At 42.0% G+C, this 27,164-nt stretch overlaps 1 protein-coding gene across 1 annotated transcript in view; it reads left to right on the top strand.

Moving 5' to 3' along the window:
- Positions 1 to 1,447: 1,447 nt before the first annotated feature.
- The window catches only part of Tesk2 (testis associated actin remodelling kinase 2), a 115,394-nt gene continuing 89,677 nt past the window's right edge, over positions 1,448 to 27,164 (top strand). The window contains exon 1 of the mRNA XM_057784784.1: positions 1,448 to 1,722. The gene's annotated coding sequence lies outside the window, so the exon portion shown is untranslated. The remainder of the gene's footprint in view (positions 1,723 to 27,164) is intronic.

The following is a 27,164-nucleotide window of genomic DNA, read 5'->3' as shown; positions in this document are numbered from 1 at the left end:
ACATACTTTATGCCAGAATGATTCTGAACTGGATTGGCGCGACCTCCCTTAAGAGATGCTGTGAACTACTAATTACTCTTCCTCAAATAATGCCCTGTCTAGGTTATGCATGTGTTCAAGAACAAAACACACAAGCATTAAAACAAAAAGGCAATTTTATTATTCAAGCCCCATCGATATTCAGCCTCTTCCAATTTTATTTTCTACCATACATTTTCTTAAACTCAGTTGCTGTCAGGACCACCTTTATTCCATCTTTATTACTATTGTCAGTGCTGGGGATCGAACCCAGGTCCACATGATACACTCCGTCATTGCCTTCTGCCCCAGTCCTATTTCAATTATTTATGTTCCACATATTTGCCAAGAATCTCTACCTCCAGGGAGGGAAGTCTTTTTTTTTTTTTTTTTTTTTTTTTTTTTTTTAAGTTGTGGCCCCTATGCCGGGCGATGGTGGCGCACTCGGGAGGCAGAGGCAGGCGGATCTCTGGGAGTTCGAGACCAGACTGGTCTACAGAGCTAGTTTCAGGACAGGCTCCAAAGCCACAGAGAAACTCTGTCTCGAAAAACCAAAAAAAAAAAAAAAAAAAAAAAAAAAAAAAAAAAAAAAAAAAAAAAAAAATTGTGGCCCCTAAATCCTGAGAGTAAGGCCCATATTCCACTGTGTCTATCTGTTCTTATTCTTCTATTGCAGTCTGCTCAGGTATAAGAATATAAACCCTTGAGATTCATGGGTATGGGAAATGTGAGGAAATCTATACCTGATGGAACAGTTGGGAAAATTCTTATTCCCCACAGAGATATTTCATAATTCTTTTCAAACCAGCTCGTGATAACTATCCTCTAAGTCTTCACCAAACCCAATCTCTTCTCTCGGCATTTCGTTTAGTTCTACTTGTTGATGTTTCTCAAGTCGCTAGGAATTATGTATTAATTTTAGCTTCTTATTATATACTACGATCCTCCTGCAGGACGTGGCATTCGATCTTGTAGGACACCTTATTCAAAAGGCGCTAGTCTAGTGCTTGTTCAACAGGCTTAATTAATTATCAGTCGTTTCTGTTAGGGGGGTTGATTTGGCTTATCTTGTATTTACCGTCTCGCCCTCTTAGAGACTCTCTTAGGTTTTCCCCCCAGGTGTATTCTCTGCTCTTCGGTTCCGCTTTTTCAACACACTGTCGCTTCTGTTTTTTCCACTCCCTTCCTATTGGTTCCCTTCGTCTTCTAAGAGTTGGCGCCCAGCGTTGCTGATTGGCTTCTCTGGACGCCCATTGTGCCCACCCTCGTACCACGTGGCCTTCCTAGCGTTCATTGGACAACCGTAACAGCTCGTTTGTCAAAGATTGACGACCGATTGGCTGTTCTGAGGGAGGGGCGGAGCCCCCGGAGGCCCCGCCTAGTCCTCTGGCCGCAGGCGTTTCAGACGCTCACCCGCGGGGAGCCGAGAGTTTCCAGCTGCCCTCTCAGTCCTAGCGGCGAGCCGCCTCCGGGCCCCGCCGAGCAGGCGGGGAAAGCAGCCCAGACCGCAAGGCCATGGCAGTAGGCTGCGGCTCCTGCGCTGCCGCTGGCCCCGCGGAATCGCCGACTTCTGCGCGAGGGACCCCCACCTCCTCCGCAGGCTAAACAGCCACGGCCGGCAGCTGCTATGCTGGCTCTGGGCCGCCGCCTCCCTCGCCCTCCGGCCCGCGCAGACGCCCCCTCGGTGGCTCGGTCCTGCTTCAGGTAACGTCGGGAGAGTCTGAGGAACGAGGCTCACATCCCTACCGCGTGTGCAGCCTCGGCTCTCGGGTCGCCGAGCACTGGTCAGCCTGGTGCCTTCCTTGAGATTCTCAAAGGCAGGGGACAGTCTCTCGTCCGTCCCTTTCCCCGTTCCTTTTCCTTCTCACTTCCCTCAGGGTCCCGGCATAGTCCTCATCTCCTCGATTCAGAGGCCGGGAACCCATTGGAAGTTATACTTCGAATCGACATTGTGGTGTCTGACCTTCCTCACTTGTGAAGTTCTGGAATGCTTTGCGTCCGGCTCCCCTGCTGAGCGTCTCTGTACCCCCTTCTGCCTCTGAGATCTGGATTCCTTCCTTGCCATCAAACGTGCCCGTCCCTCCTAAACACCCTGACTTCTAGCCTGAGAGACTTCCTCCTTTCTAGTTTACTTTTTACACTTCTTTCTGAAGACCCTTATCTAAGCTACAATTCGGATTTAGCTGGAAATAAAATCCAGATTAGTCGGGTTGAGAAACTTTGAATTTTTATGTCTGAGAAAGACTTGTCAAAGAAGTTGGACTTTATTCTGTAGGTACAGGGAGCCTTTGAAGGTTGTGAGCAGGAGCTTGATAATGGATTATGTCTGGAAAATGTGAAGGAAAGATTGAAAGACGGGAGAGAAGGCCTCCGTAGGCAGGAGACTTGGTCTTCTGTGGGTAAGAAAGGATGAATGAACTTGGATAGTTGTAGGAAAATGAAGAGAATGACATGAAATTCCAGGACTTTTCAAAATAGAGTTGAGAGGTTTTTTTTTTTTTTTTTTTTTTTTTTTGTTTTGTTTTGTTTTTGCTGCTTTTGTAAGCAAGAGGTTTCTCATTGGTTTATGGTATTGGGCTGGTGGTGTTAATTAATGGAAGCAGAATGAGAAGAAGCAATTTTGAAGAAAGATAAATTTGGTTGTGACCAAGTTCAACTCGAGTTTTTCAGATAGAGCTGGAAAATTGGGCATAAAACTGAGAAAGTTTGGCTATAAAGACATGAAGTTGAGAGTGTAGAGAGACTATATTGGGATTCTTGAAACCTTAGTAGGAGATAGTAATCCTGAAAGCAGAGAGTTGGGCTCTGAGTTGGAAGCAGCATCACTGAGGACAACACATTGACAGAGAGGTTTAAAGGGCCGGGAGAAGGGCTAGACCAGAGTCACAGTTGCCAAAGGAAGACAGTCTGAAGGAAGGAGGGAGTATTACCTTGTCAAGTGCTCCAGAGGGCAGGAGGTTCCTTAGCCTTACAAGCAAGTGCCTTAGCAGTTGGGAGTTCACTTGTTTTCTTTCCAAGGCAGTTTTGATGCTATAGCCGTCAACCTATGGATTTAGGAGCAAGCAGAAGGTAGTAGTGACTAAAAGGTTTTCTTTTCTTTTTCTCTTTGTTTGCTTGAGTTAGGGTTGTGTGGCACAGGCCAACCTGGAACTATGTGTGTGTTAGCACACTGGAACTATGTGTGTGTTAGCACACTGGCCTTATTTTTATTGTCATCAGTTATCTGTGGATAAATCAGTTTTTTTCTGGAGGTTGAAGGAACTGTAGTGAGTTTCTGATGTGAGTATTATAGCTATAGGGATTAGCAGTGGAAAATATGAAGGATTTGTTATTGTTATTATTATTGTTGTTTTGTTTTTCGAGACAGGGTTTCTCTGTAGTTTTGGAGCCTGTCCAGGAACTTACACTGTAGACCAGGTCAGCCTTGAACTCACAGAGATCCACCTGCCTCTGCCTCCTGAGTGCTGGGATTAAAGGCGTGTGCCCACTACTGCCCAATTGAAGGATGATGATTATTATTATTATTGATTTATTTTATGTGATGAGAGGTTTCTTGTTGCCTTGTTTTGAGATAGCATCTCACTGTGTAGCTCTGACCGGCTTGAAACTCATCATGTAGCTCACGATGTCCATGTATGGTGTATGAGTGTTTGCCTGTGTGTGTATTTGTTTACTACATGTGTGGTGATGCCCTCAGAAGTCAGAAAAGGGCATTCGATTCCCTGAAACTAGAGTTATGGATCATTGTGAGCTGCTATGTATGTGGGGGCTAGGGCTTGAGTCCAGTCCTCTAAAAGAGCGACCAGTGCTCTGAACTAAGCCATCTGTACCACCAAAGATAAAGAATTTTTTTCTTTTCTTTTGGTTTGTTGAAATAGGGTTTCTCTGAATAGCCCTGGCTATCCTGAACTCAGAGATCTACCTGCTTTGCTGGGATCAAAGGTGTATGTCACCACCAGATTTTACATTTTCTCTAATACCCTAAAGAACAGAAGGATGGGGAGAGATTGGGCTAATCCAGAACTGGAATTTACAAAGCAGAAATATAAAATGGTGAACCACTTTACACTGCTTCTGATAGTGTGGGATCTATGATCAACTGCACAGTCTAAATCATAGGTTATAAGAAGTAAAATTTGGAGTTGAAGAGATGGCTGATCTCAGCTGGCTGCTCTTCCAGAGGACTCAGGTTCAGTTCCCAGTGCCCACATGCCAACTAGCAACTATGTGTAATCCCAATCCTGGGAAATCCAACACCCTCTTCTGACCTCTTTGGGCCACAATACACAGACATACATGTTGGCATTCATACACTTGAAATAATAAACATAAATAATAAAGTCTTTAAGAAGACTAGTGTACTTGGAGAATGAAGAGGTAGCCAGAAATGTGGTTGAAGACCAGATTTTATAAGAACATGTGATTGGAAAGTTCAGAGTACTTTCAAAGCAAAGGGAGAAAAAAAAGTGTAACTGCCTCAGTGCTGTTGAAAGGAAATGGAGCTTTAGTTATTAAAATAGTGCAACAGTGTTAGTGGCTGTGTTGACTATGTCGTTGTATGGATGTCATAATTATCCAGTATGATAGCGGGAGACAGAGATATTATTAGGTCCTATCGGTGAGGCCTGTTATCACCAAGGAGGGACTCAAAATGGAGATTCTTTGGGGCTTATCAGAAACTAGTATTCAGGGGCTGGAGAGATGGCTTAGAAGTGCTTAGAGGTTAAGAGCACTGTCTGCCCATCCAGAGGATCTGGGTTCAATTCCCAGCACCTACATGGCAGCTCAGAACTGTCTGTCCCTCCATCCTAGGGATCTGGCTCACTTGCATGGACATTCCTGCAGGCAAAACAACAATGCACATAAATAATGATAAATAAATTATAAAAATAATGTATATATATAAATATATATAATGTACAGATGGTACAGATGTTTGGTTCTGAATTAACAGTGATGGTCTCAGATATCTGGGTGATGTCAGTGCATGTGGTATTACTCTGTTAGATAAATGTTTTGGGATGGTCTCTCAAACACTAGCCTATGTGATTTGGCACATGAGGTCTTAATTCTTTTTAAGACATGTACATGCTAGGAGGCGAATAATCTGCTATCTGAGACTCTGCAGTAATGCTTTCTACTTATGGGTCAAGAAGAAAATTGTTCCCTGGCTTATTTAGAGCTTCTAAAAATGTATTCCTCCTTTATATTAAAGTGCTTATAAATACATTGTTAATATCATACACTTCAATTTGTTCTGAAATATGTTTTATTGGAGTTTGAAATCTGGGATGGGGCTTGTATGGGAAGTTTATCTCCTGGTAACGGAGCCTAATTATTACATTGTTTGTGTGGGTGATGGTGAATGTTTTGGACTAACAATGGGCATTATGCTGTTTTCCGAGTCATCAACCGAAGATGATTTCAGTGTGGTCTCATTGTTCAGAGGCTCGGCTGCTAAAGAGCATATTTGTAGTAACGTGTCGACCATCCATTCTTAACATTTTATTTTTTGCTATTTGTGTGGGGGGGCGTGGAAGTAGAGGACAGCTTGCAGAAGCTGATTCTGAACGTCTGTCATGTGGGTCTTGGGGACTGAACGCCGGTCATCTAGTTTGGCAGCAGGTGGCCCTCTGCTGTTCTGTAAAGGCAGTGTGGAAAAGAGAAAACATTGGAAATCTTCATTGAAAATCAAAACTGAGATTGTGTATTAGCTGTCTGGTTATAGGGATTTACCTTCTGTAAACCTTGGTGTTTTGTTTTCAGTTTGATGTGGGCACTCCTTTCTTAGCATTTAGAAGGCTGAAGCAAGAGAGAGTATCCTGGTCTACATAGTCAGATTCTGTTCCAAAAATACCCAAATCGTGTACTCCTCTCTTGGAATTTGTCCTACTCTTGGGAGCTTTCATCACTTTCCCTTAATGCATGTTTGCTCTGCTGAAAAACAACAACAAAACAAAATACACGTAAAATAAAACATTCAAAGAGTCCTAAAATAAGTTATATATATGTATATATAGTGTCTGAAAAATAATATATTCAAGTGGTGAAATACAAAATTGTTTGCATTACATTGCATAACATAGGATTTTATACAAACAGTTTCAGTCTCATGACTCTTCTGTGTACCCAGCTCCAGGGTTCATTCCTTTCTCCCAACCAGTTTTTAAAACTCTATGGGGGCTTATTGCTGAAGAGGACCCCAAGGTAGTTTTGTTTTGTTTTGTTTGTTTTTCAAGACAAGGTTTCTCTGTGTAGCACTGGTTTTCCTGGAACTTGATCTGTAGACCAGGATGGCCTCAGACTCACAAGAAACCTGCCTGCCTCTGTCTCTGGAGTGCTGGGATTAAAGGCATTCACTGCCACTGCCCGGCCTAATTTTCTATTTTTCATGAAAAAGCTGATGGTTTCTCGCAGTTCTGCCCTCCATCTCACTAGGCTTGTCTGTCATTTTAGTATATCTTTGAGAGTTTTCCAGATTAGTACTTTGAGAGCTTCCTCATTGTTTTTAAATACCTACGTTGTATTCCATGGAATTCTTTTGAGTGTAGCTGGGTGTGGCAGTGCATACTGGCAGTCACAGTAGTCTGGAGGCAGAGCAGCAGGGTCTCTGTGAGTTCAAAGCCTGCCTGGTCTGCATAGTGAGCTCCAGGACAGCCAGGACTACATAAAGAGACTCTTATTCAAAAACAAAACAAATATTCCCATTGCCCCTCCCCTCCTCACCAAGTGCTTTTGGTCCTGAAATGTCTTCTTAGAGCTTTGGAGTTTGTCTTTGTATTATGTCATCCTGTCTTAGGACCATATTTTATAGATGGTTGGCTGGGTCAAGTGGTACAGAGTGGAGGTTGAAAAACAAGGGGATCACGTCTGGGCCTCCAGGGAAATCGGAAGACATCTAGTCACCTCTTTAAGTTTGCTAGTAGCTGAGACCAGGCTTTGAATGGAGGAGCCTGAATTCAGGAGCAGGAAAGGATTGATGTTTCTTGGTGGAGTACAGACAGGTCTCTTTGAATATCAGTCCTGTTTCCTGCTGAACTAGTCCCACAAGGCTGTTCTGTACTTGGCACTAGGACTATTCAAGAATTTAAAAAGATTTTCCATAGGCTGGTGTGTGTGTGTGTGTGTGTGTATGTGTGTGTGGTATATAGCATGTGAGCCTCTGAGAGGCTCTTAGTTCAAACCTCAGTGCTGCAAGGAAAATGGGAGGCCACCTTTCTACCTTTGTGGCCTTCCTATCTGTAGAAATAAAATCTGACCAGGAGTCTAAAATAACAGGACAACAACCATCCAACCAACCAAAACAAAACAAACATGATTGTAATTACAGCATTTGGCGGAGGCTACGAACACAGCAAATTTGAGGCCAATGTAGACTACGTGAAATCTTGTTTCAAAAAAAACAAAACAACAAAAAAATTAGTTGATGACATAGCTCAGTGGGTAAATGCTCTTGCCACAACTTAATCCCTGGGGCCCATGTGGTGGAAGGAGTGAACCAATTCCCACAGGTTGTTCTCTGGCCTCTAAACACACAGATAAATGAAACGTAATAGAAAAAAGTTTTAAAGAAACACCGAGAAGCTGTTGAATATGTGTATGGTGACTTGTTTTCTGTTATGTGCATTCCTTTAGCTTTTAAATATCCTAAACAGTGCTGTAATGGAGACCTTGAACATGTCATGTGCAAGAGGATTTGCAGGATAAATTTACAAAAGCAGAATTTCTTTTTTTTTTTTTTTTTTTTCGAGACAGGGTTTCTCTATCTATGGCTTTGGAGCCTGTCCTGGAACTAGCTCTTGTAGACCAGGCTGGTCTCGAACTCACAGAGATCCGCCTGCCTCTGCCTCCTGAGTGCTGGGATTAAAGGCGTGCGCCACCTTCGCCCGGCCAAAAGCAGAATTTCTAAGTTAAAGTTGATCACCATTAATCGCTTATGTTCCTTCCTTTGGCATTTTCCCCATCTACATTGCCTGTTTACTCAACTAACATTGTCTGTGTCATAGCTAATGCTTAAACAGTGTTTACTTTGTACTGTGAATACTGTTCTGGGTGGTTTATATACATTTACCTCATTCATTCTTAGCAAAATCCCTCTGCAGTGGGCACTGATACTGTTTTTCAGATGAATGCATTAAGGAATGGTTGAAGTGCCCAAGTTCATGGTCTCCAAACTGCAGCAATCCAGTAAGCATTCTGACTGGAGGGTCAGCATTGTTAATATTATGCCCTGCTGTTATCAGCCTTGGATTTTTGCCAGTGTGATAGATAGAAGTGATAACTCAGAATGGTTTTAGTTGTTTTAATCATGCTGAGACGAAGTGTCTTTTATGTTTGAGTCATCCCCATTTCCTGTTCTCTGAACTACCCAGCTTAAAGTCTTCCACATAACTTTTCTGTTGAGTCAAGGATCTCTTTCTTTCTGATCTCTAAGACTTTATAAGAAGTTCAGTGTGATATGCTTTACAAGTATTTTTCTCTTTTTCTTCTTGGATGCAAGGCCTCATATCTAACACCAAGAGTCAGCCCTGTTTTGATATTTACTTTTCTGATGTTTTTTGTTTTATTCCCCTATAGAAGTTCTAGATTTTTATGCTCATAAACTTTTCAATCTTCTTTTATGGCTTTTGGAATTTGAAATATAGGAAGAAAGGCTTTCCGAATCTTAGTCCTTGCTTTTTGAATCTATCCAGTTGGAGCAAGGTTACAGAATTGCTTGTAAGGGTCAAAGTGCTTTGTGAACTGTAAATCATTAGACAGATGAAATTTAATGTTATTTATTAATTTATCTTCTGAACAAGTTGTACAGAGGCTGTCATGTTTTCCTTTGTATTAGATAGAGTAGAATGATATAATTTTATTTGTATAATATAGAAAATTAGAAGCCGGGCCTGGTGGTTACTCCTTTAATCCTTGCATTTGGGAGACAGAGGCAGGTGGATCTCTCTGAATTCAAGACCAGCCTGGTGTCATAGTTAGTTCCAGTCCAAAATAGCCAGGGCTCTACAGAGAGAACCTGTCTCAAAAAGGAAAAAAAAAGAAAGAAAGAAAAAAGAAGCCGGGCGGTGGTGGCGCACGCCTTTAATCCCAGCACTTGGGAGGCAGAAGCAGGCGGATCTCTGTGAGTTCGAGACCAGCCTGGTCTACAAGAGCTAGTTCCAGGACAGGTTCCAAAACCACAGAGAAACCCTGTCTCGAAAAAACAAACAAACAAACAAAAAAACGAAAAAGAAAGAAAAAAGAAAAGGAAATTTGGAGGGTATTGGTCCTACTGCTAATGTTTTCCTAGGACAATTTACATGGGCTCTTTTTTTTCAAATTGGTTTCCACAATGAATTCACTGTGGTAATCTTGATAAATTTGCATATTTTATTTTTAATATATTACATTTTTCATTCATCAGATATTTATGGAAATAACACACTGAAGGAGAAAAGGCATTACAGTGTAGACATCATTACTGAAAACTGTATAGCGTCATACCAAAAAGGACTTGACTTTAGGAATTAGTTTCTAACTGAAGGAAAGTTCTACTTTCAGAAATCTGTAAGCAGAACAGCACATTCTAACTTCACCTTAAGACTTCACCTCAGACTGGCATGCTGAGCAAGGGTGTTCTTACTCTTTTTAGGAGCTCCTTCTTAACTGTCAAGTCCTGGGACTCTTTCTTTTGGAGTGATTTCAGCCACTAGGTCATTAGCAATAATGCGTTCTGGTTCTTTCTCTTTAAGTACTTTACTGTGTGCCTTCCCTTGGTCTGTCCAGTCATATCAGATTAATTTATTTCTGAGCAACTCTTTAAAAAAAGACATTTATAAGAAAATTGTGGGGGGACTGGAAAGATGACCCAGTGGTTAAGAGCTGACTATGAGCCAGGTGTGGTGGTGCGTGCCCTTAATTCCAGCACCCACACAAGTGGATCTCTGTGAGTTCAAGGCCAGCCTGGTCTACAAAGAGTTCAAGGACAACCAGAACTGTACACAGAGAAACCCTGTCTCAAGCAATAACAACAGAAAGATCACTGGCTGTTCTTGTAGAGAACCTGGATTCAATACCCACCTTCAGGCTCACAGCCGTCTATAACCCCAGTTTCAGGGAATCTGATGCTCTCTTCTGGCTTTTGTGAGCACTGTACACACACATGCAGACAAAATGTGCAGGCAAAACACCACCAGTACAACAAAATAAAAATGAAAAAACCCTTTGTGAGTGTGTGTATGTGTGTTTATGCCACATGTGTTCAGGTGCCCAAGGAGACCAGAAGGAGGTGTTAGATCCCCTGGAGTTGGAATTGTCGGCCACTGTGAGCCACCTGCCATGAGTTATGAGTTCTGTGATTATTAATGAGCATCAAGGACTCATTATTTCTGCACTTTCTCTAGTGCTTCTGAAATTATTCACAGTGTTTTTTGTCTGCTGTTTTTATTAATATTTGGCTAGTAAATGCTCTTATCTGTGCAGCTTTTTTTTTTTTTTAATGAGCATTGGTGTTTTGCTTACATGTGTGCAGTTGGACTTTCCTTTGGGCTGCCAGCTCACAAGAAGTGACACTGAGGCTTATTGTTGATTATAAAGCTCGTCCTGTGGCTTGTGCTTGTACCACTAGCTCTATAACTTAAGTTAAACAATTTCTGTTCATCTGTGTTGCCACATGACTTGTGGCTTTTACCTGTCCTCCTGCATGTCTGTTCCCTCTGTGTCTGTTGGTGATTTCACCTTTCTTCTTCCTAGAGCTCTCTCTGTCCAGAAGTCCCTGACTAGCTATTGAGTAGTTAGCTTTTTATTAAACCAATCACAGTGGCAATCTTCACAGAGTGTAAAGGAATATTCCACATCACGTGTATGTCTGTGTGAACTGGAGCTACAGATACAAAGCTGCCATGTGGATGCTGGAAACTTAGCCCGGGTCCTCTGTAAGAGCAGCAGTGCTCTCAACTACTGAGCCATCTCTCCTGCCCCTTATCTCTGCATCTTTATTCATCTTGCTAACTGACATCAATTTAGACTGTCCCTTCCAGCAGTAGTCCTTGCACTGAGATCATTTCCAATCACGCTCTCCAGCTGTCTCTCTTTTTTTGTTGTTGTTGCATATTCTAGTTTGTTTCTTGTATTAGAATCTGACCAGAACTTTTAAATTGTTTTTACTCTCGCATTACCTACAACTCACAAATGTTCATGCTGTTTTTTTCTGACTATAGTTCTTGTCGATTGGCATGGATTTATAACTTTGGGAAACTCAGAAGAATTGTGATTATCAAAGTAATGCATATTGCCAGGCAGTGGTGGCTCACACCTTTAATCCCAGCACTCTGGAGGCAGGGGCAGGTGGATCTCTGTGAGTTTGAGGCCAAGCTGGTCTACAGAGTGAGTTCTAGGCCAGCCAAGGCTATATAAAGAAAAAACAAAAAAAGCATATTACTAGTGAAGAATTGGAAAATAACAAAAACAGAAGAAAAGGAAAACATGAAGCTAGTGCAGTGGCATGTGCCTGTCATCTCGGTACTCAGAAGGCTGAGACAGGAGGATCTGAAGTTTGAACATAGCCTAGACTACATAGCAAGGCTCTTTCACAAAGCTAGGGATGAAGAAAGAATTGGCAAGTAGAGAAGATTTCACAAGATGTAAGCTTCTCATCATCTACCCATCTTCGTGTTCTATTGTGGTAAAGATATACCATGACCAAGGCAACTCTTAGAAAGCATTTTCCTTTTTCTCTTTTCCTCTCTTCCTCTCCTCCTTATTCCCTGTCTCCCCCCCCCCCTTTTTCTTTCAAGATAGTGTTTCTCGGTGTATCAGGGGCTGTCCTGTAACTTGTAGACCAGGTTGGTCTTGAACTCAAAGAGATCTATCTGCCTTCCTCTGCCTCCCAAGTGTTGGGATTAAAAGTGTGTGCCACCAACCATCAGGCAAGAAAGCATTTAACTGGGGCTTTGCTTAGAGTTTCAGGGGTTTAGTCCATTTATCATGGCAAGGAGCATGGTGGCATGCAGGCAAGTGCTAGAGCAGTAGGCAGAGGGAGAGAGCAATTGGGCCTGGCACGGGCTTTTGAAACCTCAGAGCCCACTTCCAGTGACACACTTCCTCCAAGAAGACCATACATCCTTATCCTTCTAATCCTTCCATAAAGTGCTACGTCCTGGTGACCAATCTTTCAAATATATGGGCCTAGAAGGGCCATTTGGCCATTCTTATTCAAACCACCACACAGCACAAGATTCACTAAGTTAATAGCTATTTTGAACAATTATCATTTTGAATATACATATATCCTCTTTCTCTGTGCATGTCTATATTGGTAAGCTCTCAAGGTCATAGCATGGTTTCTAGCCTCTAGAAGGTACTAAATAAAGTATTTGTTGACTAAGTGAATGAAAGAATGAAAAAATTTTTTTACTTAGAGTTTGAATCTTGGTAAGGTAAGTAGCTCAGTTAGTAAAGTGTTTGCTATACAAACATGAGGATTTGACCCAAGTCTGATCTCCAGATTCAGATAGAAATCTGGGATATAATGATATTAATGATACCTATAATCCCAATGAGAGAGAGAGAGAGAGAAAGAGAAAGAGAAAGAGAAAAGACAATACAGCCTCTGGGGTTCCCTGGCCAGCCAGTCTAGCCTGATCAGCAAGATCCTGTCGCAGACTGTCTTAAAAACAAAGTGGACAGCTTCTGAGGAACAGCACCATAGTCTGACCTCTATCCTCCACATGCACACGTGTGCACGTGCACCAGAACATACCTGCACCTTCAAACACACAAAATTTGAATCTCAACAACAAAAGGTCAAACCAAATCCAAAACAATAAAGTTTGAATCTCAATATCAAAATCTTACTTTCCCCCTCAACTGTATATTGACTTCTATGCAATATTAAAATTTATATACCATAGTTCATTTGAAGGTGAGCAAGTTCAATTCTAAGACCTTATGGGGCTCATAGTCCAGTGAAGAAAGCAGATAAGCAACAGTCAATGTACAGTAAGATAGCTGTAATAGGATTTGTTCAGGACAGGAGACTGAAAGGTCAGAGAACACTTCATGTTAGTTGATTCCTGAGAGCCGTGTGGAAGAAACCAATAAGAACACACCAGGGAGAAAGATTACTACATGCACGGGCACTGAAGTGTGAGCAGGAATCTACAAATGAGTAGCTTAAGGGACAAGGGGTTTGTTCTGGCTCACAATTCAAGGGTGCAGTCTGCCATGGTAAAGTCAAGGTGGCAGGTACTTGAAGCAGCTGGTAACGTCTCATTTATAATCAGACAGCAGAGAGAGAATGAGTTAGCTTGCTACTACTGCTCAGTTCCCCTTCTCCATTGATAACATTGATGTAGTCCAGGACTGAAGCCAGGAGTGGTGCTTGTTCACAATGTGTGGGTCTTTTCACCTGAATTAATGCAATCATGATGATCCTCATAGGCATGCCCAGGAGAGGTGATTCAGGTGATTCTCGATTTTGTCAAGTTGACAGTTAACACTAACCATCATCAGTTGACTATATCTATGGACTATGGATAGGAGGGCCGGATGATGGCTCAGCAGTTACGAGTATGACCGCTCTTCCAGAGGACCCAGGTTTAATACCCACATGGTGTCAAATGACTGTCAACTCCAGTTCCAGAGGATCTGATACTCTTCTGACCTTTGCAGCCTCTGCATGCACATGATGTACAGACAGCATACAGGTGAACAAAACACCCATGTTTTGTGTTTTACATAAATAAAATGTTTTTCCATTTTATTTATTTGTTCGTTTTTGTTTTTTTTTTGAGACAGGGTATCCTTTTGAAACCCTGGCCACCCTGGAACTTGCTCTGTAGACCAGGCTGGCATCAAATTCATAGAAATTTGCCTGCCTCTGCCTCCTGAGGATTTAAAGGCATGCGCCACCACCGCCTGGCCAAAATATTTTTTAAAGAAATAAGAAAAAGATAGCAGTAGGGATTAAATGAGGAAGAGTGTTGTTATATATAAAGTGTTTTAAAAAATTTACCCACCTTGGATAATAGATTGTAAGGTATGTGAATTAGGAGTATGAAATACTCAAAAAACATTTGCTAAATATCAGTCACTAAGAGTAAGAATGAGGACTGGAAAGAGAGCTGTAGATGGAAGTTTCTGTTCCACCAGGTTCTGCAGCCATTTAGTCCCAAATAAATACACAGAGGCTTATATTAGTTATAAACTGTATGACCTATTGCTCAAGCTTATTACTAATTAGTGCTTACAACTTAAATTAGCCCATAATTCATATCTATGTTTAGCCATGTATCTTTTCTCTGTAAGACATTCTCATCTTGCTTCTTCTGCGTCTGACTGGTGACTGTGTCTCTGTTTTTTTTTTTTTTTTTTCTGTCTCTGCCTTTCCTCTTCCCAGAATTCTCCTAGTTTGGTTGCCCCGCATATACTTCCTGCCTGGCTACTGCCCAATCAGTGTTTTATTAAACCAATATGAGTGACAAATCTTTATAGCGTACAAGAGCATTATCCCACAGCATTTCCTTTATTTCTTCTCAAAACAAGAATGCTGAATTTAATCTTTTTTGTTTAGCTTTTTTCCCCTGATCATTACCCATAACAACTTGTAACCAACACTCTAAACTATGATAAACATCCATAGTTCATTTTTTAGAAACGTGGGCGTAGTTTTCTAGATTACTTCCTGCTGATTGATTGGGGGCACTAGTAATCTTTGAGAGACCCTGAGAAAATTTAAGATTATGGTCAAATTCTGACTGGAGTATTCTGTGTGGCTGAATCACTTCAACCAGTACCTTGAAGCTGTTCTAGATGTAGAACTCAGAGGAAACTGCAACAGAGGTGCTCTGAAATGTTGGATCATCTGGATCATCGGCTCCTATCAGGTTTTTTTCGGGGGGTCTTCCTCAATCAAATCTGATTTTTCTTAACCCAGAATGAATACACAGCTTCTCATTTCCTGTAGAAATAAAAGCAGAACGTTTTCCCCAAAGTAACACTTTTTTAATTTAAATTTTGAAGTCAAGATATTTTTTAAAACGTAAAGGTTGGTTTAATCTGGCAGCATTTATAATCAAATATCTTTTATAAGCTGTTGCTCCTTCCTCAGCAGTCAAACAATTCAAAGACAACACAACAATAATAGACTCTATATTTTTCATCTTTTTTTTTTTTTTTTTTTTTTTTTTTTGGTTTTTCCAGACAGGGTTTCTCTGTGGTTTTGGAGCCTGTCCTGGAACTAGCTCTTGTAGACCAGGCTGGTCTCGAACTCACAGAGATCCGCCTGCCTCTGCCTCCCGAGTGCTGGGATTAAAGTTGTGTGCCACCACCGCCCGGCATATATTTTTCATCTTTATGTGTTTTTTTTTAATTACTATATTTCTTTTTCAAGGACGTTATCCTTTTTCTCTTCTAAGCCTACATATATTTTTAAATACACTGTAAATCATTTAGAGTTTTTTTTTTTTTTTTTTTTTTAGTTTAAATCTATCTTTACTCTATATCTCTTTTTCTGGCCCTGCAAGTTTTTAATCTGCAAAGTGGCATGGCTAGGATTAAAGCTGCAGCATTGGCAGCTGTCTTCTCCCCATTCCTTAGCTTCCTGAGAGTCAAGACCATAAAGGCAGAGGTACTGGCAGGAGCCATGTTTGTTGCCACAACTCTGCAGAGTTTCTAGGTCATGCCACCAGCAAGAAACATGCCACTGGCTGCTCATAAACACTATTTAAGAGTTCGGTAGCAGGACCTCTTAAAAGAACCTTTTTTTTTTTTTTTTTTTTTTTTTTTTTGCCACTGATGCCTAGTCAGAAAGCCTCTCAAAGGAGCTGCGTCTCTGCTTTCCTTTAGTAAACATATCCTACCTGAGAAAATGTTGTTGCCAAGAAGCTATGCTTGACTCATTTTTTTTTTAAGTCTAGAATCCCTTCCCAAGCTCTCTCAGATTTTATGTGGATGTAGTTGCCCCACGTTGGGCACCATTTGTATATGGAAGTTTCTGTCCCATCCAGTCCCACAGCTATGCAGTTCCAAATAAACACACAGAGGCTTATGTTAATTATAAACTGTTTGACCTATTGCTCAGGCTTACTACTACTACTGACTAGTTCTTACAACTTAAATTAACCCTTAATTCTTATCTATGCTTAGCCATGTATCTTTTCTCAGTAAGGCATTCTCATTTTGCTTCCTCTGTGTCTCTGATTTTCCTTTTCCCAGAATTCTCCTAGTCTGGTTATCCCGCTTATACTTCCTGCCTGGCTACTGGCCAACCAGCATTTCATTAAACTAAAATGAGTGACAAATCTTTACATTGTACAAGAGCATTATCCCACAGCAGATGGCTTATCAGATAAGAGTGCTTATTGCTCTTTCAAAGGACCACAGAGTTCAGTTTCCAGCATCCACAAGAGGCAGCTCACAACTACATGTGATTCCAGCTCCATCTGATTTGATGTCTTCTTCTGGACTCTGGGCACCCGCACATAACATGGCATACATTCCCATAAACACAATATATGTATGTGAAAACAGAGAGTTGGAATGATGTCGATCATCAGAAAGTGCTGTGATAGCTGGGATGAGGACTATCACTTAAGCTGTGATGGAAGAAATGACGTTAGAAAGGTAGCACAAGTCGGGAGGAGGATTGTGTTCCATCCACAATCCCAGATTAGGCTAACTCTATTTCTCTCTCAACCCCCGCCTCTCGAGACAAGGTTTCTCTGTGAAGCTTTGGAGCCTGTCCTGGAACTCACTCTGTATACCAGGCTGGTCTCGAATACACAGAGATGCACCTGCCTCTGCCTTCTGAGTACTGGGATTAAAGGTGTGTACCACAATCTTCCAACTTGGAACATAGTTCTGGAAAGCCAGGCTAAACAGCTTTATAAGTAGCAGATATCACTGAACATTTTAGACCTCTTTTGTTGAGACAGGATCTCATGTTGTAGTTCAGGCCGGACTCAAACTGATAGTCATCCACCCTCAGTCTCCTTGGTGCTGGAATAACAGGGTTGACATGGCTTCCAACTGTCAAGTGTGTCCTATGAGAACTGTCATAGGTTGTGGCTCACTTCCTTCTAGCTAGTCTGAAATGTTGACATCTTTCATACCTGTGAAATAGTGGGGATATTATTAAATAAAAATATGTTTTGGTATTTATTTACTGGCTGTTGTTTTAACTGTTAGCCTCATATTAAGTATATGAATAAAGTAATATATGCTACAAAGTCTATGTTTTTCTTTAACTGGAAAGAGAGACTTTGTAAGCGTCTAAACATCTGAGCAGGAGATGTAGCTCAGTTGCTGGAGTGCTTGCCTAGTGTGCATGGTGGTGCATGCCAGTAATCCTATCACTTGGGAGGTAGGAGCAGGAGGATCAGGAGTTCGTTGTCATCCTTGGTTACGTAGTTTTAATTTTAAAAATTTTACTTTTTTATTTATTCTGTGTCTGGAGGAGTTATTGCACACATGGGAGTGTCAGGACAACTTTCAGGAGGGGAGTCTTTGCTTCCCATGGAAGCAAGGATTGAACTCAGGTTGTGAGATCTGCTCCTAAGGTGTTCTTACCTGCTGAGCCATCTGTCTTGCTGGCCTCACAGTTTGGTCAGTTGATAGACGGGATTCCTAGCCAGATGTGGTGGTTTGTACAAAATAATTCCAGGACTCGGGAGGATAAGGCAGGAGGCGAAGGGGGTGGTGGTGGTGCGAATTCAAGGTGAAGCTGGCTTGCAAAGTATGTTCTAGCCAGCCTGGATTACAGCGTGAAACTCTGTTTCAATAAAACAACAAACTAACAAACCAAACAAAAACTACAGGGATTCCTGTAATGGTTAAGAGAATTGAACTAGAGCTAGAGAGATGGCTCAGTGGTTAAGAGCACTGACTGCTCTTCCAGAGGACCCGGGTTCAGTTCCCAGCACCCACATGGCAGCTCACAACTGTCTGAAGATCCAGTTCCAGAGGATCTGACACCTTCACACCAGTGCACATAAAATAAAGTAAATAAACAATAAAAAAATAATTAAAAAAAAAGCCGGGCGGTGGTGGCGCACGCCTTTAATCCCAGCACTCGGGAGGCAGAGGCAGGCGGATCTCTGTGAGTTCGAGACTAGCCTGGTCTACAAGAGCTAGTTCCAGGACAGGCTCCAAAACCACAGAGAAACCCTGTCTCGAAAAACCAAAAAAAAAAAGAGAGAATTGAACTAATTTACTTTCAAGTGCCTTTATAACTCTCAGCCTCAGTTTTTATTTTATGTTGTGGTCTAGTGCCTGGCCTGAGCCTGGTAGATCTAGTTTCATAGATACCCAAAAGATCTAATACGTGTTTAAGAACTATTTGTCTGGTGCTAGTAGGTGCCGTTGCCTATATCTGCAGCTAAGTAAGTAGGGGATGCCAGTTTTTATGCTAGAATGCCTTTGGTTTGAATGGCATTACAACTTATTACTTCATAGCATGGTGTCAAGCCCAGCAATATTGCTTTTAGTTTTAATTGTGCAGCCATCCTGAAATTTGTCTATATGCTGTGTTGTTCCATAGAAAGGATAACTGCTAAGCTGACTTATCTTGTAGATTTGCCGTGTGTTTGGTCTTGAAACACAACTAATATGCTTGTCAGTGCTGCTGTCCTGGAAAATGGATGACCAATTTACATATCACACATAACAAACTTATTTTTAGGTCAGTTTAATTTTTATCATAATAGGAAAAAATTATTAGGATACCAGCATCTTCTATTTGCATTCTTTTTCTATTATATATAGGTTGTAAAAATTGCATTTTCTTCACTCTGAGTCTTTATCACCAACTTCATAATTGGATGGACATTGAAGATTTTCAGTGTCAGCTGACGATATTCTATTCTGTTATCTGTTAATTGATAGTGCTTTAGTATATTGTAGAATTTTATTTGTGCTTTCAGTATTGTGAAATGTCATGTGGCTTGTCTTTGTGATATTAATGTATAAAAACAGATCTGTGGCTTAGGAAATATAGCACCATTGGTAGAGTGCTTGCTTAGTAAGCACAAAGCTCCAGGTTGATCCGCAGCAGGGCATAAAACTGGGAGTGTCGTCTCACATCTGTGATCTTAGCACCAGAAGGGTCAGGGGTTCAGGGTCATCCTCGGCTACTGAGGGAATTTGAGGTCAGCCTGGCCTTCCAGGAGACCCTGTCTCAAAAAGAAAGAAAAAGAAACAAATACTGTACTATTAGAATAGCAAAGAAGGAATGGTAGGGGATTGGCATATTTTTCCTGCTAGTTTTTCATCCATTCCTTAGGAAATCTGTTTGGTGGGGAGGGCATAACAACAATAAAACGAATGAACAAACCCCAGAACAAACAAACAGCAGTACAACAAGAAGAAGTCTGCTAGAACCAATGGTGGTTTTAACTGTATGATCATTAAATGACTCAAGGCTTTCAGTTGTTGGAGAGACACCATCTGTCTCCATTTATAGTCTCTTGTTCAAGGAGGGTAGAGACTTGCTGTAATGAACAGAAATGTAGCTATGTCTGTGGAGGGAGACACTTTATAATGCTAAGTCCTTAGCTTTGGAAACTTAGCTTTTGAACCCCAAGTCTATCATTAATTAACTTCTAACAAGTCTTAATCTGACAGTCTTTTTTGTTGTTGTTTTAAGTTTTTTGAGTCAGGGTTTCTCTGAGATAGCCCTGGCTATCCTGGAACTCCTGTAGACCAGGCTGGCCTTGAATATAGATATCCAACTGCCTCTGCCTCCCATGTGCTGGTATTAAAGGGTTGTGCCACCACTGCTCGGCTAATTTGACAGTCTTCCTCCCTTCCTCTTTTTATTTGGGACAAGGGGAAGGGGAATTGCTTTGTAGACCAGATCCACCTGCCTCTGTCTCCCATTGCCTGGATTAAGGTGTGTGCCACCACACATAGTGGCCTCCCCCTTACATGGGATAATGTGTAGTTTGTAGAGATGTCTTGAGATTAAACATACATAGAATAATTAATTGGGTCTGGAGAGGTGGCTTAGCGGTTAAGAGCACTGGCTGCTCTTCCAGAGAACCCAGGTTTATTTCCCAGCATCCACACAGCACTTCACGACTGTCAGGGGATCTGACACTTTCACACAGGCATACGTGAGGCAAAACACCAATACACATAAAATAAAAATAAGAAACAAAACAAAATTGGTGTCTGCAGCTCTCTATAGGAGCATCTTAGATAGGAGGGCAACTTGAGAATTTTAAAGTTTCTTTGGAAAAATAAAACATATAATATTGAGTATAATATATTTAGTCCACTCTTCTTCTTCTTCTTCTTCTTCTTCTTCTTCTTCTTCTTCTTCTTCTTCTTCTTCTTCTTCTTCTTCTTCTTCTTCTTCTTCTTCTTCTTCTTCTTCTTCTTCTTCTTCTTCTTCCTCCTCCTCCTCCTCCTCCTCCTTCCCCCTCCTCCTCCTCCTCCTTCTTCTTCTTCGACAGGGTTTTTCTGTAGCTTTGGAGCCTGTCCTGGAACTAGCTCTTGTAGACCAGGCTTGCCTCAAACTCACAGAGATCTGCCTGTCTCTGTCTCCCAAGTGCTGGGATTAAAGGCGTGCACCACTCAACTGTTCACTGTCTTTTTAAAATTTTTTCCAATCATAATTTTTAAAAGATCACATTTAAAATTTTACTTATTATTTCTTTACTTATTTATTGCATGTATCCATGAATACACTAGTTCAGGTGAAGGGCATGGACAGCTTTTCTGGAGTCAGTTTTTTGGTTTTTTTTTTTTTTTTTTGATTTTCGAGATAGGGTTTCTCTGTAGCTTTTGGTTCCTGTCCTGGAACTAGCTCTTGTAGACCAGGCTGGACTCGAACTCCCAGAGATCCGCCTGCCTCTGCCTCTCGAGTGCTGGGATTAAAGGCGTGCGCCACCACCGCCTGGCCTCTGGAGTCAGTTTTCTCCGACCGTGTGGGTCTTGGGGATGGAACTCAGGTCATTTGGCCTGGTGGCAGACACCTTTGCCCACTGAGCTGTCTCACTAACCCGATTAACAACTTTTTTTTTTAAATTTACTTATTAAGTATACAGTGGTCTCCCTGCATATGTCCCTGCAGGCCAGAAGAGGACACCATATCTCATTACAGATGGTTGTAAGCCACCTTGTGGTTTCTGGGAATTGAACTCCGGACCTTTGGAAGTGGAGCCAGTGCTCTTAACCTCTGAGCCATCTCTCCAGCCCCACAACTTTTTTTGTAACTTAAGATTTTATTTATTTATTATATATACAGTGTTCTGCACTGCGTGTATGCTTACATATGTGGTCTGCCTGCAAAAGAGGGCATCAGATCTCATTACAGATGGTTGTGAGCCACCTTGCAGTTGCTGGGAATTGAACTCAGGACCTCTGGAAGAACAGGCAGTGCTCTCAACCTCTGAGCCATCTCTCCAGTCCACTGATAACTTTTAGTTGTTTCTATTTTCTGTCTTTTTTTTTTTTTTTTTTTTTTTTAGTTTTTCGAGACAAGGTTTCTCTGTAGCTTTGGAGCCTGTCCTGGCACTAGCTATTGTAGACCAGGCTGGTTTCTATTTTCTTTCTTTTAAAAAGTTTATGAATGGATGTTCTGCCTACTTGTGTGTCTGTATGCCGTGTAGTGTCTGAGGACATCCAAAGAGGGCGTCATAGCCCCTGGAACTGGTGTTACATACAGAAGGTAGTGCACTGCAGTGGTGTGCTGCAGTGGTGCGCTGCAGTGGTGCGCTGGGACTTAGCACTGCAGAGCCATCTCTCCAGTCCTGTGCTTACTTTATGACAACTCAATCTCAATATAAATAAAATTAACTGTAAAAAAGGAATCTCCTCTCCCTTCCTCTCCCCTTTCCTCTCTTGTTCCTCCATTTTCCCTCTCTCCCCTTTCTCTATCCTCTTCTCCCCCCTTTTCTTCCCCCCTTTCCTTTCCTCTCTTCTGTCTAAAAGTCTTCAAGTTGTAGCACAGGCACTAAAACGTTGTGTTTGACCATTGCGTACGCCTTTAATCCCAGCCCTTGGGAGGCGGAGGCAGGCGGATCTGAGTTTGCAGCCAGCCAGGTCTGTGTGCAGTGCTCTTCCAGGCCATTCAGGCTACATAATGAGACCCTGTCTTAAAAACAAACAAAAAATGTGCTTGTTTGCTTGTAAGTCACATAATTTTGACATTTTTGAAAGACCACTAAAGACCATTTCCTGGTCTTTCCATTGTCCTTTTGAAGGACAAAAGTGATGAAGCTTTTTCCAGCACAGGGTTTCTCAGCTGGGCGCTGCTGGCATTTCAGACAGGACAGTTCTTTCTTGTGCACTGCAGGACATTTAGTTTCCCTGACTCCTGCCCACTAAAATACCAGTATTGCCTACCCCACAACCCCAGCATTGTGATAAAAACCCTTCCTTGACAAGATGCCCAGCCTCCCACAGGCAGGTTTTCACACGTCTCTCTGAGAAACAGTGAGACTCTACCTGTAGTAGTATTTGTATGAAGCAGGTCAAGCATTACCAATTTTCATGTTTTGTGTGAGCATTTGCTCAGTGAAGAATGCTTTTCTAGCATGTGCAAGACTCTGAGTTCCTTAAGGCCAGCCTGGTCTACAAGAGCTAGTTCCAGGACAGGCTCCAAAGCTACAGAGGAACCCTGTCTCGAAAAACCAAAACACAAAGGCTCTAGGTTCCATCCCTAGCAATAAAAATAAAATCCAAGTTGTTACAAATGTAAAATTACTCATACTTATCCATTGAAAAAGGTGTCTACATAGTGCTAAAATTCATGTTTTTCTTCCTTTCTTCCTTTTTTATTTATTTTTGATTTTTAGAAACAGAGTTTCTCTGTGTAGCCCTGGCTGTCCTGGAACTCACTTTGTAGGCCAGGCTGACATCAAATTCATAGAGATCTGCCTGCCTCTGCCTCCCGAGTACTGGAATTAAAGGCGTGCACCACCACCACTGCCCAGCCCTTCTTTTTTTCTTAAATAAGGTCTCATGTAACTCAGGATGCCCTCAAATTCACTATGTAACCAAGGATTCCTTGAATTTGTGATCCTCCTGCCTCCATTTCCTGGGTTCTGGGATTACAGGTGTGTGTGCCACCACATCTGATGGTGTCAAGGGTTGAACCTAGGACTTTGTGAATGCTATGTAAACACTACTAACTAGGCCATAACCAGGCCCCAAAATGCATGGTTGTGTTTTAGTTTGTATTTCGGGACAGGGTTTCTCTGTGTAACAGTCCTAGCTGTCCTGGAACTAGCTCTTGTAGACTAGGCTAGCGTCTGCCTCTTGAGTGCTGGGATTAAAGGCGTGTGCCACCACTGCCTGGCTAAAATGCCTGTTTTCCTATCATATCTTTTGGTAAATGTAAGTTATTTTTGTGGTCTGTTCCTCTAAAAACTTAAATTTTGAGGGGTACTATAATTATCGAAAGGTAATATTCCTGGGCTGGAGGGATGGTTCAGTCATTAAGAGCACTGATTGCTCTTGTAGAAGACCTGGGTTCAGTTCCCAGCACCTGCATGACAGTTCACAACCATCTGCTTCTAGTTCAATGGGATACAATGCTTCTTCTGGCCTCTGATGGCACCAGGCACTCGTGTGGTGCTCATATATACATGTAGGCAAATTACTCATGAATTAAAAATAAATGCACACTGTTAAAAAGGTGATATTCCATACATGAGACCAAGACGAGTAATCGAGAGACAGAAAACATTTTAGTCTCACACATTTCAAATAGTATATATTGTCATTTTAAAATAAATCCTTTTCAGATTTAAAACCTCAAGAGTGGCAGCAGGGCATGGTGGCACATGTCTAGACACAGAGGCAGGCAGATTTCTTTGAGATCAAGATCAACCTGGTGTAATTGTAAAAATAAAATGCTGCACAGGGTTGGCAGCAGGCAGAGGCTCCCAGGCAGGGAGCCACACAGCGGGTGAGACACTTTGGCGGGTCAGCAGGTCCCAGAGGAGCTATGGCGGGTGTGAGACAGAGATGGATAGGCACGCCATGCAGAGAGGTTGGTTATTTAGTGGGTTATGGAAGGGAAGGGGAAGGGGAGAGGGTAGGAGAAGGGGAATGAGGAGAGAGAGGCAGAGAGAGAGAAAGAGAAACAGAGAGGTGTGGGGGGAGAAGAGAAAAGCTACCCCTTAGGGAGAGAGGAAAGGAAGAGCTTTGCAGGCTGGAAGCAGAAGGAAGATCCTCTTGCCTCTGTGGATTTGGAAGTGGGTGGGGCTTGTCTCTTGAAGGGACTGGACAGACCATTACATCTGCAAAGTGAGTTCCAGGACAAAATGGAGAAACCCTGTCTTGAAAAAACAAAAACAAGCAAAAAACTAACAAAAACATCTCAGTGTGTGGAAGGATTGGATTCCAAGTTGTCCCTTGACCTCCACAAGCTCACTATGGCTCAAATACCTGCTTCTCCTAATTAATAAATACATATTTTAAAACAAAAAAACCTTCCACTCAAACCCAGCATGTAGTTTTATTTAATTTAATTTTTTAAAATCAGGATCTCACTATGTCTTCTTGGCTGTCCTGGAACTCACTATGTAGATCAGGCTGGTCTCAAACGCAAGTAGATCTCTTCCACCTGCCTCTGTCTCTTGAGTGGTGGATTAAAGATACATGCCACTGTGCCTGGCAACTTTAAGTATTTTGTTTATTATTTTGTGTGCATCTATGTGTGTGGTAGTGTATGTACCAAGACCTCTTAGGTAGAAGTCAGAGAACAGCTTGCAGGAGTTGGTTCTCTCCTACCACCTCATGAGTCATAAGAGATGGGATTCAGGTTGTCAGCAGGTGCCATTATTCACTCATCTGAGCCTATCACTGGCCTTTGTGTTAGGTAGGATTTTGTGCTTCTTCATGCTGTTCCTGCCTTTTATAGCTAGTAAAAATTTAGCCGGGCGGTGGTGGCGCACGCCTGTAATCCCAGTACTCGGGAGGCAGAGGCAGGTGGATCTCTGTGAGTTCGAGGCCAGCCTGGTCTACAAAGGGAGTTCCAGGACAGACTCCAAAGCTACAGAGAAACCCTGTCTCGAAAAACCAAAAAAAAAAAAAGTAAAAATTTGTCAGAAAGCCAGGTGTGGTGGTACATGCCTTTAATCCCAGCACTGGGAGGCAGAGACTGGTTTCTGAGTTCAAGGCCAGCCTGGTGTGTGGAGCAAGTTCCAGGACAGCCAGAGCTACACAGAGAAACCCTTTTCTGAAAAAACAAGAACCGAACCAAACCAAAACAACAGTAAAAAGAGACAGAGGAACTGAAGAGAAGAGTCAATAGTTAGAACACTTACTGCTCTTACAGAGGACCCGACCTTGACTCGCAGCACCCAGGGATTGCAGCACACAACTGCCTGTAACTCTGGCTCCAGGGGAATTCATGCCTACATTCATGTGCACAGACACGTGCACATACAACTTCACACATGGGCATGTGCACTCTTACACCCCCCGCAAATGTACATACATGTCTTGTACATGTATATAAAAATAATTAAAATGTAGTTGGTCATTGCTGGTCATGAGAACAGAATCCAAGCTTGGGTCTTTTCCTTTCTCAGAATTTCTAAAATGTATTAATGGAGTCCTTACTCCCATGGAGGGGACTGTACGTTCTCCCATTCATGTTAGCTGCCTGGTGACTAATGCTACTTTAGCATATAAGAGGGTCTCAAAACTAAATATGTTTCCTATACATTCTTTTCTACTTTAGACCTATGACCTGTGTAAGTTAAACTCTTTTAAAAGTTCCCGTAGTGCTTTTGCGACGTTAGTGTGGGATAGAAATACTCTTTGGTCCGAAATCTGGAGTGGACCAGCAGAATAGTCTGAGAATCTGCAGGCTTGACTTGCGTATTGGATTGCTGTTTATTCGTTGGACAGCCTTGTGTTTTCTTGGCCCACACATGCCAAATAACTCTTATGTTGCAATAGACTTAAGAAAAAGAAAAAATATTGAAAACTTTTATTTTTTAAAAAGTTTTAATCCAGGGCTTGAGGGCTGAATACTTTTAATCTCGATATTTAGGAGGCAAAGACAGGGGTATTTCTGTGAGTTGGAGGGCATCCTGGTCTACATAGAGACACCCTGTCTCAAATAATAAAAAAACAAAACAAATTTAGAGTGTAATAAAATAAAATACTAAGAAAAAGTATTTGTCAGATACCAAAGAAATCTGGGATCCTGAGAGTCTCATCATAAATAATGATTTTATTTTAAAATTCAATTTATTCTTTTTGAGACAGGGTCTTGTATTATTTGTATTGCACTATATTGAACTTTTAAAAATATGTATGTCGGCCCCGCCCTTGCCAAAGCCATGGAGGCAGTTCACCCACTCTCCAAAGCTGAATATCTGAAGTTACTTGTCTGGGGCAGATGCCGGCCAGGAAGGAGGTTCAGAGTCCCTTAAGAAGAGGCCCAAAAAAGGACCGAAGCCGGGAGGCACCTCTGACAAGGGATTGCAGATTGTTGATGATGATGTGGGCTGGGCAGTTATCTCTACCACTAAGCCGGAAAAGGAGGAGGAAGAGGATGGAGATTTGCCTATGGTGGCTGAGTTTGTGGATGAGCGTCCAGAAGAGGTAAAGCAGATGGAGGCCTTCCGCTCCAGTGCCAAACGGAAGCTCCTGGGAGACCACAGTGGAGATGGGCATTTCCATCATGATGAACGAGATCCAACTTCTCCTAGGAAGGTTTGTCATGACACCCTGTTGTAATAAGAAGCGGCGGGGTTGCGTCCCCGGCACCCGGCCGCCTGCATGGCTTACTTATGCCCCAAAATAATTACACGGAAACTGTATTCTTTTAATCACTGCCTGGCCCATTAGTTCCAGCCTCTTATTGGCTAGCTCTTACATATTGATCTAACCCATTTCTAATATTCTGTGTAGTACCACGAGCTGGCTTACCAGGGAGAATCTTAACCTGCGTCTGTCTGGAGTGGGAGAATCATGGCGACTCCTTACTCAGCTTCTTTCTCCCAGCATCCTGTCTGTTTACTCCACCCACCTAAGGGCTGGCCTATAAATGGGCCAAGGCAGTTTCTTTATTATTTAACCAATGACCTTCCTCCATCATTTCCCCTTTTTCTGTTTAAACAAAAAAAGGCTTTCATTTTAACATAGTAAGATTACATATAACAAAACGGTTATCAAGCAAGAATTACAGTTACAATATTTAT

Source organism: Chionomys nivalis, chromosome 11 (assembly GCF_950005125.1).
Source record: "Chionomys nivalis chromosome 11, mChiNiv1.1, whole genome shotgun sequence".
In the NCBI taxonomy this organism is placed as follows: Eukaryota; Metazoa; Chordata; class Mammalia; order Rodentia; family Cricetidae; genus Chionomys; species Chionomys nivalis.
The sequence above is the reverse complement of the archived record's forward strand: the minus strand, read 5'-3'. Positions and strand labels throughout refer to the sequence as shown.